The sequence below is a fragment of the Megalobrama amblycephala genome, linkage group LG13 (genome assembly GCF_018812025.1).
Source record: "Megalobrama amblycephala isolate DHTTF-2021 linkage group LG13, ASM1881202v1, whole genome shotgun sequence".
In the NCBI taxonomy this organism is placed as follows: Eukaryota; Metazoa; Chordata; class Actinopteri; order Cypriniformes; family Xenocyprididae; genus Megalobrama; species Megalobrama amblycephala.
In genome coordinates, this window is record NC_063056.1 from 20347440 (window position 1) to 20360308 (window position 12869).

Genomic DNA, 12869 nt, shown 5'->3' on the forward strand with positions numbered 1-12869 from the left:
GATTCACCCGTAGTCAAAAAGCAAAAAACTTCAGACTGTGGAGTGGCTGCAGAAATTGAAATCTACAGGTAACGCTAATACACACTTAAAACATAGTCACACAGTGCTTATGTTGTTAACATTAACAATTTGAGAACAAAGTATAACAATAACTAGATAAAAAAGTTTGAAGACAAACTTTAAGTTGGCTTGAAAAAGCCGGTCCAGAAAGTTTGAAACAGTTTTAAAAGTTTGAAGTTTGAGAGTTTTCAGTTTGAAAGTTTAAGTTTTAGTTTAGTAGTTTTGATAGATAGATAGATAGATAGATAGATAGATAGATAGATAGATAGATTTAGCTTGATAGATAGATAAGAAATAGATTTAGTAGATTTAGAAATAATATTTTGGATGGTTGCTAGGGTGTGCTAAGGTATTCTGGGTGGTTGCTAGGGTGTTGCTATGCGGTTGCTAGGGTACTCGGAGTGGTTGCTAAGGTGTTGCTATGCGGTTGCTAGGGTAATCTGAGTGGTTGCTAGGGTACTCAGGTCGGTTGCTAAGGTGTTGTTATGCGGTTGCTAGGGTACTCAGGGTGGTTGCTAGGGTGTTGCTATGCAGTTGCTAGGGTACTCTGGGTGGTCGCTAAGGTGTTGCTATGCAGTTTCTAGGGTACTCGGGGTGGTTGCTAGGGTGTTGCTATGCGGTTGCTTAGGTATTTTGGGTGGTTGCTAGGGTATTGCTATGAGGTTGCTAGGATATTCTAGGAGGTTGCTATGCTGTTCTGGGTGGTTGCTATGCGGTTGCTAGGGTGCTCTGTGTGGTTGCTGTGCTGTTGCCATGGTGTTCAAGGTGGTTGTTTGGGTGATCTGGGTGGTTGCTATGATAGATAGATAGATAGATAGATAGATAGATAGATAGATAGATAGATAGATAGATAGATAGATAGATAGATAGATAGATATGAAATAATTAAACATCATTTTGATGGCGGATTGTAATACAGAACGTTCCAAATGTCAGTCATCACCCGTTTCACCCGTAGTCAAAAAGCAAAAAAACTTCGGACTGTGGAGTGGCTACAGAAATTGAAATCTACAGGTAACGCTAATACACTCTTAAAACATAGTCACACAGTGCTTGTAATGTTGTTAACATTAACAATTTGAGAACAAAGTATAACAATAATAATTTAAATGGTTTGATGCGATATGAGCTAAGCGATCGTTAGATTTAATCATCATTGGCAGCGCGATTTATTGTAGGCCTAATGCTTTTCCCCTCAGTTGGTCAGAACAAAAGTGGCAGGCATGTCAGGTCACGAGAGCTGCCCACAAGTTTATCTGTGCCGACGATGGGATTATGTCTTATTCTCCATCATTCAATACAATTTGCCTGTACATAAATGAATCTTTATGATATGTCATCACAGATTAAAATCTATAATTTATTGCATTCATGAAGAAAAGGCTCAGCACTTTAAGGCTCTATCGCCTATTGCCTCAATTCTGTAGAGTCTCTTTGGGTGGATTGCTGGGGCGGGTTGGCAGCAACGGCCATTAGGATTGTTTGTGATTTGATCTTAGTGACTTATAAGTCCTCTTGACTACTAACTTTTTACAGATTTAGGAGCTAGTTTTAGTGCTAGAATGCTTTGTGAAATACTCTTAGAGCAAAAATTTAGGAGTCCTAAATTTAGGACTGACACACCCATTATTTTTTTAAGAATTTCTCTTAATTGGCAAGGTAGGACCTACTTTTAGCTTTAAATTGTTTTGTGAACACGGCCACTGGACTATTCATACACATTATAAATGCAGTATATGTTATAAAAAAGAAAGAGAGAAAGAATGATACTCCATACCAGATTCAAACAAGGTCTTGAGCAGAGCCTGTACCAGAAAGAGCATGTCTTGACCTATAAGCACAGAATTGTTGGTTATACAGTCATGGTTATACAAATATTTAAAGACAAATATTATACAAACCATGTGTTTAGATTGTTCTTGCCAGTACTTAAAAACAAAATACTAAAATACATGTTTGAGCTGTTTTAACTGAAAGTAACTTGTACTGACAGATCTTAAAATATGTCAGTGCCATTGTTTTGTCTCAAGATGCACACCAGTAATGTTTTTTTTTTCTAGTGAACGCTTATAATAGGTATCTTCAAAGCTTTTTAGAGGACCTCACCTTCGTCTTTTTATATAAAGCACAATGCCAGATGCCAACACCAGCACAATGACAAACACTCCAATCCCAACACGAATTCTCCAGTCACGAAAACCCACTGGAAGAACAAACAAACCTAAAAACACAACAGTTGGCCATGTCAATATCTGTAGCTATTTTCATGTAACAAGTTGACTATGTTTAACAGATACTGGACACTGGCATGAAGAGCATAGCGGTCAATCAGATATTTGATATTAAGAACTTGTGTGTCCCCCTTAGTAGTAAAACAATACAAATGCAAACGGAGCAAACATTTTGTCTACCGCCTGCTTTCCTCCTTTACCTGATACAGGTTAGTGCTATAACATAAGCAGTTGACCTTACCTTCAGAACGTGTAGTAAGTGGTGTAGTAAGGAAAGTTTTGGTGGTGTCACCTGCAATACAATATTTCACTCAGTGCACATACTAGAGCAATACAAGATCTCAAGTCTTATTTTCTTAGTCACCTGATATTACTTTGCACTAAACTGGGTGTACAGAAGACTAAACACCTGCTTCACCATTTATAGATAAAAAAAAAAGTCTGTAGCATAAAACAGGCAAAATCTCTAATCTATTCTCAGAATCACACTGAAGGTCATTTTATTTGTTAGGAGAAACAGAGAAAGATCAAATCTTTAAATTACTAATCGCACATTCGCAAAATCTGCCTAAAAGAGATGCAATGCTATTGCTAATTTATCTTGTTAGCACCTGCTCTACTGTTTGAGCTACAGGAATACTTGTATGCTTGTACTGCAGACAGTGACTTAAAGGTGCCCTAGAACTTTTTTTAAAAGATGTAATATGTCTAAGGTGTCCCCTGAATGTGTCTGTGAAGTTTCAGCTCAAAGTACCCCATAGATTTTTTTTAATTAATTTTTTTTTACTGCCTATTTTGGGGCATCATTATAAATGAGCCGATTCAGGGTGTGTGGCCCTTTAAATCTGGTGCTCCACGCCCCAAGAGCTTGCGCTTGCCTTAATCAGCATAAAAAAAGTTCACACAGCTAATATAACCCTCAAAATGGATCTTTACAAAGTGTTCGTCATGCAGCATGTCTAATCGCGTAAGTACAGTGTTTATTTGGATGTTTACATTTGATTCTGAATGAGTTTGAGTCTATGCTCCGTGGCTAACGGCTAATGCTACACTGTTGGAGAGATTTATAAAGAATGAAGTTGTGTTTATGAATTATACAGACTGCAAGTGTTTAAAAAATGAAAGTAACGACAGTCTTGTCTCCGTGAATACAGTAAGAAACGATGGTAACTTTAACCACATTTAACAGTACATTAGCAACATGCTAACGAAACATTTAGAAAGACTATTTACAAATATCACTAAAAATATCATGTTATCATGAATCATGTCAGTTATTATTGCTCCATCTGCCATTTTTTGCTATTGTTCTTGCTTGCTTACGTAGTCTGTTGATTCAGCTCTGCACAGATCCAGACGTTAATACTGCCTGCCCTTGTCTAATGCCTTTCATAATGTTGGGAACATGGGCTGGCATAAGCAAATATTGGGGGCGTACACCCCGACTGTTACGTAACAGTCGGTGTTATGTTGAGATTCGCCTGTTCTTCGGAGGTCTTTTAAACAAATGAGATTTATATAAGAAGGAGGAAACAATGGAGTTTGAGACTCACTGTCTGTCATTTCCATGTACTGAACTCTTGTTATTTAACTATGCCAAGATAAATTAAATTTCTGAATCTAGGGCACCTTTAAAGTAAGAAGTATCCTAATGTCAAGATAAACAGGTATGTTTATAAAGATTATGTAGTCAGTCAAATTAGTATATAGTAGTAAAATAATTACTTACAAGAGCACTGCTTAGTTTTCTTGATCTGCAAAATAAATAAAAAGTCCATAATGAATAAAACACAACATCAGTTCAGTTGTGCGATTAAATTAATTCAATGGCCTAGTAGTACATAAAAATTAAAACACAAAAACATTATTACTCTTACATTGCCACTGGGGCAGATGAGCAGGCATTGAAACTTTTCAGGGCAGGTCTGTAAGAAGACTGTGTTCACTGTTGCATTAACAATCGGGGGCACGAATTCTACATTTCCATCAGCTTCAGAAAATCCCACCACTTTACTCTGCTCGGGATAGGGAGAGAGAAAGAAAAATGAAGGATAGTGGGATGGCAGAGTTAAGAATAAACATATGTATACGTTTTCACTGAAGATATGTGCAATGTATTGATTATAAAACATGTTGATGTTTCATCTTTAGGTTTTAGCTAATAACCCTAGTCAGACAAACAGTTGGGGACAGGGATTTAATGTTACAAGAATAAGTTTGCAAACCCTTTGGAAATATCTGATTTTATGTTTGATTACTCATGAATTGTAGTCTGATGTTAATTTAATTTACAATTATAGACAAACCCAGTCTGACACAGAAACAACTATACTTTGTGATTTGAGTCATTGTTTTGTTCAGGGTCTTCGGTGGTGGCGGAGTACACACAGTACAAAGTAGCCTTCCCATGTGAACTGCAAGCCCAGCACTGACAATATATCCAGAAACAATTCGTAATATTAACTCATCTCATCTTATTTATTTGCTAAATAAACAATAACCAGTCAGGACAGATCATGAAAGAAATGTGCTTAGAACTATTTTATATTTAAAAATCTGTCCATTTAAATCTAAAAGGTTACTGAGGGAGGGACTGATTTGAAAAGTGAACAACAAATTAACACATTACACACAGAAAGTATCTGGTCTATTATTTTGCATTTACATTCCAATACTTCATGCACAGATCATTTGGCATACACTATCATATTGTTTCATTCCGTCTATTGCTATGGTTATCACTGTCTATCGGATTTAATTGCACATTTAAAGGGTCATGAAACCCTAAACCAAAATTTCTGAGATTTTAACAGAGGTATGTGTGTTGAACACCATTGAAGACAATGTTAGCATCTGTTAGATTTAATAGTGGGGGGGGAATGGTTCAATTTTACTTTTAGTACGCTATTTTCGTCTTCCGGGTTTAAAATCTTCATCCTGTCCACGTCACAGGCTGTGACGTGGCAGAGCACGATAGTACTTTGATGACTCATCGGTGTTTCATAATTATTAACGAGACTGAGTTTTTTATCCAATGAGAAGACACTCTCTTAATTATTCATGACACCACGTGGATCTTTCCAATGACGAGGACGGTTAACGGCACTAAACAGTAGTGATGGGAAGTTCGGTTCTTTTCCGCGAACCGGTTCTTTCGGACAGTTCGATTCAATAAACCGGTTGAAAAAACCGGTTCACCGGTTCTTTTACGCTCCGACGTAATGACGTCATCCGCGATTACGTCGTCTATCGCGGGCCGGGTTGAAAAAACAAGTGATTAAAATATATAAAGTTAGTAATCATAACATCAGTCAACTAAAACATTATAATCTGAAGCGTTTCTTACAATTTAGTTTTGCATCTAAAGCATCCAAACACATATACAGGCAGTGATGTGCAAACAAAGTTTTACAGTTATAAAGTGAATAAATTAGTCTTCATCATGATCCTCTTACATTATGATTAAATAAACTTACGTTTCGCCAGACTGGCCCCTCATTCGAGGCCTCTCATAGCATCAGTTGTCCTAGTTAACCGGTGCTGTGATGTTACTGTTCGGTAGCTTCAGATCACAAGCTGAATCACGTATGCGCAGTATCATCAGCTCACCGGTTCTCAAATCGGACACGTCCGAAAGAAGCGGTTCTTCGGTTGTGTACTGATGATCTGAAAACCGTTGCAACCGATTCTACCCGAGAACGAGATTGAGATTCGAGAACCGCGAGAGCGATTCAAAAGGAGTCGCTTGTTTGCTCTCGCTGTAGTTTGATTACGTCATTTTATTTTATCTTTATATCACCTTGTTTAGAAATTAAAGCTGTCCATGGATTATTTATGAAACAAATAAATGTTTTGATAAATCTAATTGTTTTCACTCTTTAAAAAAAAAAATAACTTGAAAGCACAACTGCACAACTTTAACTATATTGCTTTTTAAATAATATTAATATAGAAAAATGAATTTGTAGAACTATTTCTGAACATTAGTTTGATCTGTGTACAAAATATTATGTTCATGTGGGCATGTAGTTTATTATGTACATTATTATGTACAGTATTTTATGCTATTAATCTGCTATGGTGTATTTGGAAAAGCACAATAAACGTTATATTTTCAGTATGTTTTATATTATCACACTGTCCGATGTTCAACAACTTGACTAACGTGCTTTTCGTTCACTTGAAAAGTTAAACGCATGCGCAGTATCATCAGCTCACCGGTTTCTCAAATCGGACATGTCCGAAAGAAGCGGTTCTCGGTTGTGTACTGATGATCCGAAAACCGTTGCAAACGGTTGACTCGAGAACGAGAACCGTGACAGGCCGTGTATGTTCTATTTCACTTCAGTCAACACGCCACAGTATGGGTCAGCCTTGCTAAGGATGAGCTGTCAGGAGACGGTATATCAAATTAACCACGCCCCGCTTGCAATCACCGTCTATATATACAGGTGTTAATCACCCGGCCCTTTCTTTTTTGCCTCCTGGCTATCGATAGAGCTGTTAACGGTAAGATATAGTTGCTTGTTTCATTTTAATAGCTGGTGGACGGGAGCCTCTTTGCCTGTGAAGGTGAAAGTTGCCTCGTGGCCGCGTGCTGTTTGGAAAGGAGCCTCTTTACCCGCGAGGGTTAAAGCTACCGCGTTAGTGTGATCTGTTATATAAGAACAAACACGTGAAGGTGAGTATTAAGCTATTTAAAGCTTAAAGTAGTAGGGTTAAGTTGTTATTGTAAGTTTTGTTATATTATTTATAATTTAGGTGTTATTAGTTACACAGATCATTTGTAAAGGGGCCTCTTCACCTGTGAAGGTGAAAAGCTACCGAGTTGGAGTAAGCTGTTTTAAGCACAGCGTGGAAAGAGTTTCATTGTTCAGGTCAGCCGGAGAAACCCTCTTTGTCTGTGAAGACAAAAGCTATCTGGTTTATTTTCACTTCCCTATCAAGATGCAAGGGGAAGACAACATGGAATGTCCAGAAGAGATCTCTGCAGGCCAAGTGCAGTATCGGCCTGAGCAGGATCTTCAAGAGGAAGGTGTCAGGCGTAAGCAATCTCGCAAACGCAAACATGTAGAAGTGGATCATCTTCAGAGGCAAATGCAAGGGATGCAAGAGACTCTGGATAATTTGTTACAGGCACAACAGCGGCCTTTAGGGCCTCTAGGTCCTGGGGAGCGGATGCATGGACAGCCATGCCGCCACCCAGATGAGTTATCTGTGATAGCATCTGGTGTGTTTGGAAGGGAAGACAATGCCATGCCATCAGATCAAGAGGACTTCTCTGATTCAGAAATGGGGGATGATTCTTCTCAGTCCTCGGATCCTGTTCCTTTGGATCCGTCAGATAAGGCAGTGATTGCTAGGGCAGCACAGCGGGCAAACCTAACTCCACAAGCTGCTTCAACTTCATCCTCAGTATTTGACAGAGGCTCACAGCGCCGGAAAATAGAAGGTTTGCCTATACTTCCAGACTTTATAACGGAGTTGCATTCTTCATGGAAGGCCCCGAGTTCCACTGCCCTCCCTAGGACGCAGCTGGGCAACCTGGCAGGGGCGGCAGCTTATGGGCTGGCTTCAGCTCCGCAGATTGGGCCCACGTTTGCTATGCTGGCAGGAGCAACTGCCAGGGCTGGCAGAGATGCTACACACCCTAGCAAGCATTGTAGGGTAGTTGACAGTCAGCTGAGGAAAGCCTATCATGCCTCTGCCTTGTCTGCGAGACTTGCATGCACCAATTCCCTCCTTTTGGTTTATTTAGAAGGTATGCTGCAGGATTTGTCCTCGACTTTGACAAGCGAAGACATTCCAGAGACATTGCGGGTGGTGGATATGCTGATCCGAGGAACAAGTGCACATGCACAAGCTCTGGGACAGTCAATGGCCAGTGTGGTTCAAGCACGTCGTCAAGTTTGGCTATCTCAGGCCAATCTTTTGGACCAAGACTGCATGGCAGTTGTAGCAGCTCCACTAGTCCCTGGTGAGGTCTTTGGAGCCCCTTCAGAGGCAGCGTTGGAGCAGTCCCGTAGGACAAGGGAACTGACACGCTCTGTACGTCGAGCACCAGCTATTCGTGGGCCTCGGATAACAACGGGGGGCAGTAGCTGGACTCGGCCTGAATCGTTAAACCAGGCCTACCCAAGTCAGCGTAGACCAGCTGCCCAAGGGGCTCTGGCTGGACCAAGCCAAGGAGTTCGGCAGTCCTTTCGTAGGGGCAGACAGGCAGAGAATTCCATCACACGGATGTCAGGCGGAAGGAATCGTCGCTGACGGTTCTCAGCCTCCGGCCACACATTTCTCCAGTCAACAGCTCCTCCACTGGCGCCAATGCACTCGATGCCCATGGGTGCTAAGCACTTTGGAGTTCGGATACAGACTCCAATTCAGGTCAAGACCACCCAGTTTTCAAGGGGTTGTTCCTACTGTTTTAGGAGACAGGAAACAGCGCAAGTCTCTCGCAGCAGAGGTATCAGTCCTTCTGGGAAAGGGAGCAATAACACACCTGCCCTTGGAAGCAATAGGGCAGGGGTTTTATTCCACCTATTTCCTGATTCCGAAAAAGGATGGGAGTCTTCATCCCATCCTCAATCTCAAGGGATTCAACCGTCATTTAAAACGGCTGCCTTTCCGTATGCTCAACATATCAACTCTTTTAACCTTCATCAGACAAGGGGACTGGTTCACAACAGTGGACCTACAGGATGCTTATTTTCATATCCCAATTCACAAGGACCACAGGAAGTACCTAAGGTTCTATTTCCAGGGCAATGCATACGAGTACAATGTTCTCCCCTTCGGCCTGTCATTGTCTCCCCGCACCTTTACGAAATGTATGGATGCAGCGCTCATCCCCCTTCGTCGTCAGGGCATACGTATAGCAAATTACCTGGACGACTGGGTAATTTGTTCCCCTACGGAGCAGCAGGCCAGGAGCAACATAAAGGTGGTCCTAGGCCATTTACAGAACTTGGGGCTGAAGCTAAACATCAGGAAGAGTTGTCTCGTTCCCACAAAAGTAGTGATGTACCTGGGGTTAACCCTGGACTCAACATTGATGAGAGCATCTCTGACTTCCCAGAGTCAATCGGTGTTGAAGGAATGTCTAGCCCAGCTCCTCGAGAAGGAGCAGGTTACAGTGAAGTTTGGCCGGAGGCTGCTCGGCCTATTGGCAGCAGCCAGTCAGGTGGTACCATTAGGATTGCTACACATGCGCCCACTGCAGCTTTGGTTAGCGAAATACAAAGTGAGTCCATACGAGAATGGACAGCGACTGATTCCAAAGGACAGGGGTTGTCTTCCAACAGTTCGGTGGTGGCTCTCCACTCCAGGCCTAGAGCAGGGAGTTACACTGAGCCCGGTATGTTCAAGGGAAACGATAACAACAGATGCTTCACAGGAAGGCTGGGGTGCTGTCTGGCGAGGCAGTCCAGTTCAGGGGCAATGGAGTGCCTTGTGGAGAGGAGCACACATAAATCTGCTGGAACTGGAGGCAGTATTTCAGGCCTTAATCCATTTTCTGCCTCAGCTTCAGGAGAAGCATGTGATTGTCCGCTCGGACAGCACCACGGTAGTGTCATACATAAACCACCAAGGCGGGTTACGTTCAACGTCTCTTTACAGCAGAGCTCGAGACCTTCTGTTATGGGCACATGCTCGGGGGGTGTCCCTGAGGGCCATACACCTTCCGGGAGAGGACAATGTGGCAGCCGACCTTTTGTCCAGGGGAGGCCCCAGGCCAGGGGAATGGCGGCTACACCCGGCAGTGGTGCGGGAGATCTGGTCTCGGTTCGGGGTGGCGCAAGTGGATCTCTTTGCCTCACTGGAAACCACACATTGTCCCCTGTGGTATTCAATAGTGGGCCCCAGGGGGTCACTGGGAGTGGATGCTCTGGCAAACAAATGGCCTCCGATGCTTCTCTATGCATTTCCCCCTTTTCCTCTTCTGCCAGCGGTCCTAGCCAAAGTAAGGATCCTGAAGGCCAAAGTCCTGCTGGTGGCACCAGATTGGCCCCAGCAGTCATGGATGCCAGATTTGGTGGCAGTGCAGAGGGGATCACCATGGTGTCTCCCAGTCAGAGTAGATATGCTGTCTCAGGCCCAGGGGAAACTCTGGCACCCGGATCCAGGGAGGTACAAGCTGCACGTCTGGCCGCTAGACGGGAGCCTTCCAGAGCTCTTGGGGCAGCAGTCCTAACAACTTTGCATGCGGCAAAAGCCCCATCTACAAGGCGGCTGTATGCTGCTCGGTGGGAAAGGTTCTCTCGATGGTGCCAGTCCAGGGGAGTAGACCCGGTTTCAGGCAAGGTGGAGTCCGTTTTGTCTTTTCTCCAGTCCCTGTTGGATACAGGTCTGACAGAGTCAACCTTGAGGGGATATGTTGCTGCTATATCTGATCGCCATATGGACTATGGAGGCAACACAGTTGGTGTCCATCCTCTTGTGAAATGTTTTCTGAAAGGAGCTCGTAGGTTATGCCCATCTCAATCTCGGCTAGTTCCCTCATGGGACTTGGCCGTTGTCCTGAAGGCTCTGACAGAACACCCCTTTGAACCATTGGAGTCTTTGGAGCTAGAACTTCTTACATTGAAGACGGCATTTCTTTTGTCTATTGCTTCAGTTAGGAGGGTGAGCGAATTGCATGCCTTGTCGGTGCACCCTGCGTGCTTGAGATTGGGAGAAGATTCATCTATTTCACTCCTTCCAAACCCCTCATTCCTGCCAAAAGTTTTACCTCGTTCTTATGTCTCCAGACCATTGGTGCTAGAACCCTTTCATCCTCCTCCTCATGATTCTGCAGAAGCAGCCAGATTGCATCTGATCTGCCCAGTCAGAGCACTGAAAACATATATTACTCGCACTCAACAGTTAAGACGGACTAATCAGCTGCTCGCAAGGTGGGTGGTCAGGCTGATAGAACTAGCCTACCACAGCGCAGGGATGCCATCTCCCAAGGGGGTGGTGGCCCACTCTACCAGAGGAGTGGGTGCCTCTTGGGCGCTATTTAAAGGGGCCTCTCTGGAGGAAGTCTGTGCAGCAGCAGGTTGGTCATCCTCTTTGACGTTTGCCAGGTTCTATCGCCTGGACCTTGCTAAGACGGTTTCATCTACTATTCTGCAAGCAGCAGAACAGGTATAAACTGCTTTATGTTAAGCTATGTCAAGGTTATTACCTGGTGGTTTTGTTGTGAATTATGTGGAAAACTAATAAAATGTTCTGTCGCATTAATCGTTTTCCTGGTTATTGCCCCGCTAGATTTCCCCTCCTGACCTTATCTGGTATACAGTTGACCCATACTGTGGCGTGTTGACTGAAGTGAAATAGAACGAGGGGTTACACAGGTAACCTAGGTTCTGTGAACAAAGTCAACACGCCACGAGGCGTGGTCACTCGGGGATTGCTTGAAGCCAGTCGGAAAAAGAGAAAGGGCCGGGTGATTAACACCTGTATATATAGATGGTGATTGCAAGCGGGGCGTGGTTAATTTGATATACCGTCTCCTGACAGCTCATCCTTAGCAAGGCTGACCCATACTGTGGCGTGTTGACTTTGTTCACAGAACCTAGGTTACCTGTGTAACCCCTCGTTCGTTCGTGTGCGCCACGCATGCGCACTCATATCAGCTGGTCTGCAGCTCGTGCCCATCATCATCAGTTCTCTCTTTACAGCAGGTTAAGTCACTGTTGGAGTAACTGAATAACTCCGGGATGTTGGTTTATTTCGAGAGGTAGTGTCAGGCACGTCAAAAAGTGAATAACTTTAGTAATTTGTGGATTCATGTTTGCTTACTGGAGATGCGAACTGTTTGGAACGATTCAGACCGATTTGGTGAACTGGTTCAACCGGTTCACTAAAAAGAACCGGTTAAAAAGAACGATTCGTTCGCGAACCGGACATCACTACTAAACAGGAGAGAGACTGACTGACTGACGGTGCGTGTCCGTTGGCGCGGAGCGAGCGGGTAAGCGCGAGTGTCTTCGGTTCATGGAAGTTGAGCCGCGCGTAAGTTAAATGTGACGCTCAACTTCCATAGGAATGAATCTAAAAATGCTCTGATCGCTTGCTCTGCTCCAGTTGACACGCAGCCTGACTGACTGAGCGTGTTGCAGGTTCGGCGCGTAGATGCTATGTACGCAAGGTTTTTTTTTTAAGCGTTATTTTTTTTCCAAATATATGCATGTATAGTGTGTATATAAACAACTATATATTTTATAATGACTGTAATTACACATGTACATTAATATGTTTTAAATAGAATTACGATTACTGTAGGATATATGTAGCAGGGCATTCAGTAACTCTTGAAAAGACAAAAATAAAGTGTCAGTGTATTTCATTAGATTTTAACTTTTCCAGTTTTTTAAAAAATTGTAGTATTTCCTCACGTTTTACCACTGATTTTTAGCGACAGTCGATATGCATGGGCTACTGTCACATTATATAGGGAATATAATGTGACAATATAAATTCATTTGAGCTTTTTTGGCTCTATTCTCGTGTGCGGGTCTTTCATGTTTTTTGATTGTCACATTATGAAATGATTTAAATAAATCTCCCCAAAATATTTCTCTAACTGTTGTCCTA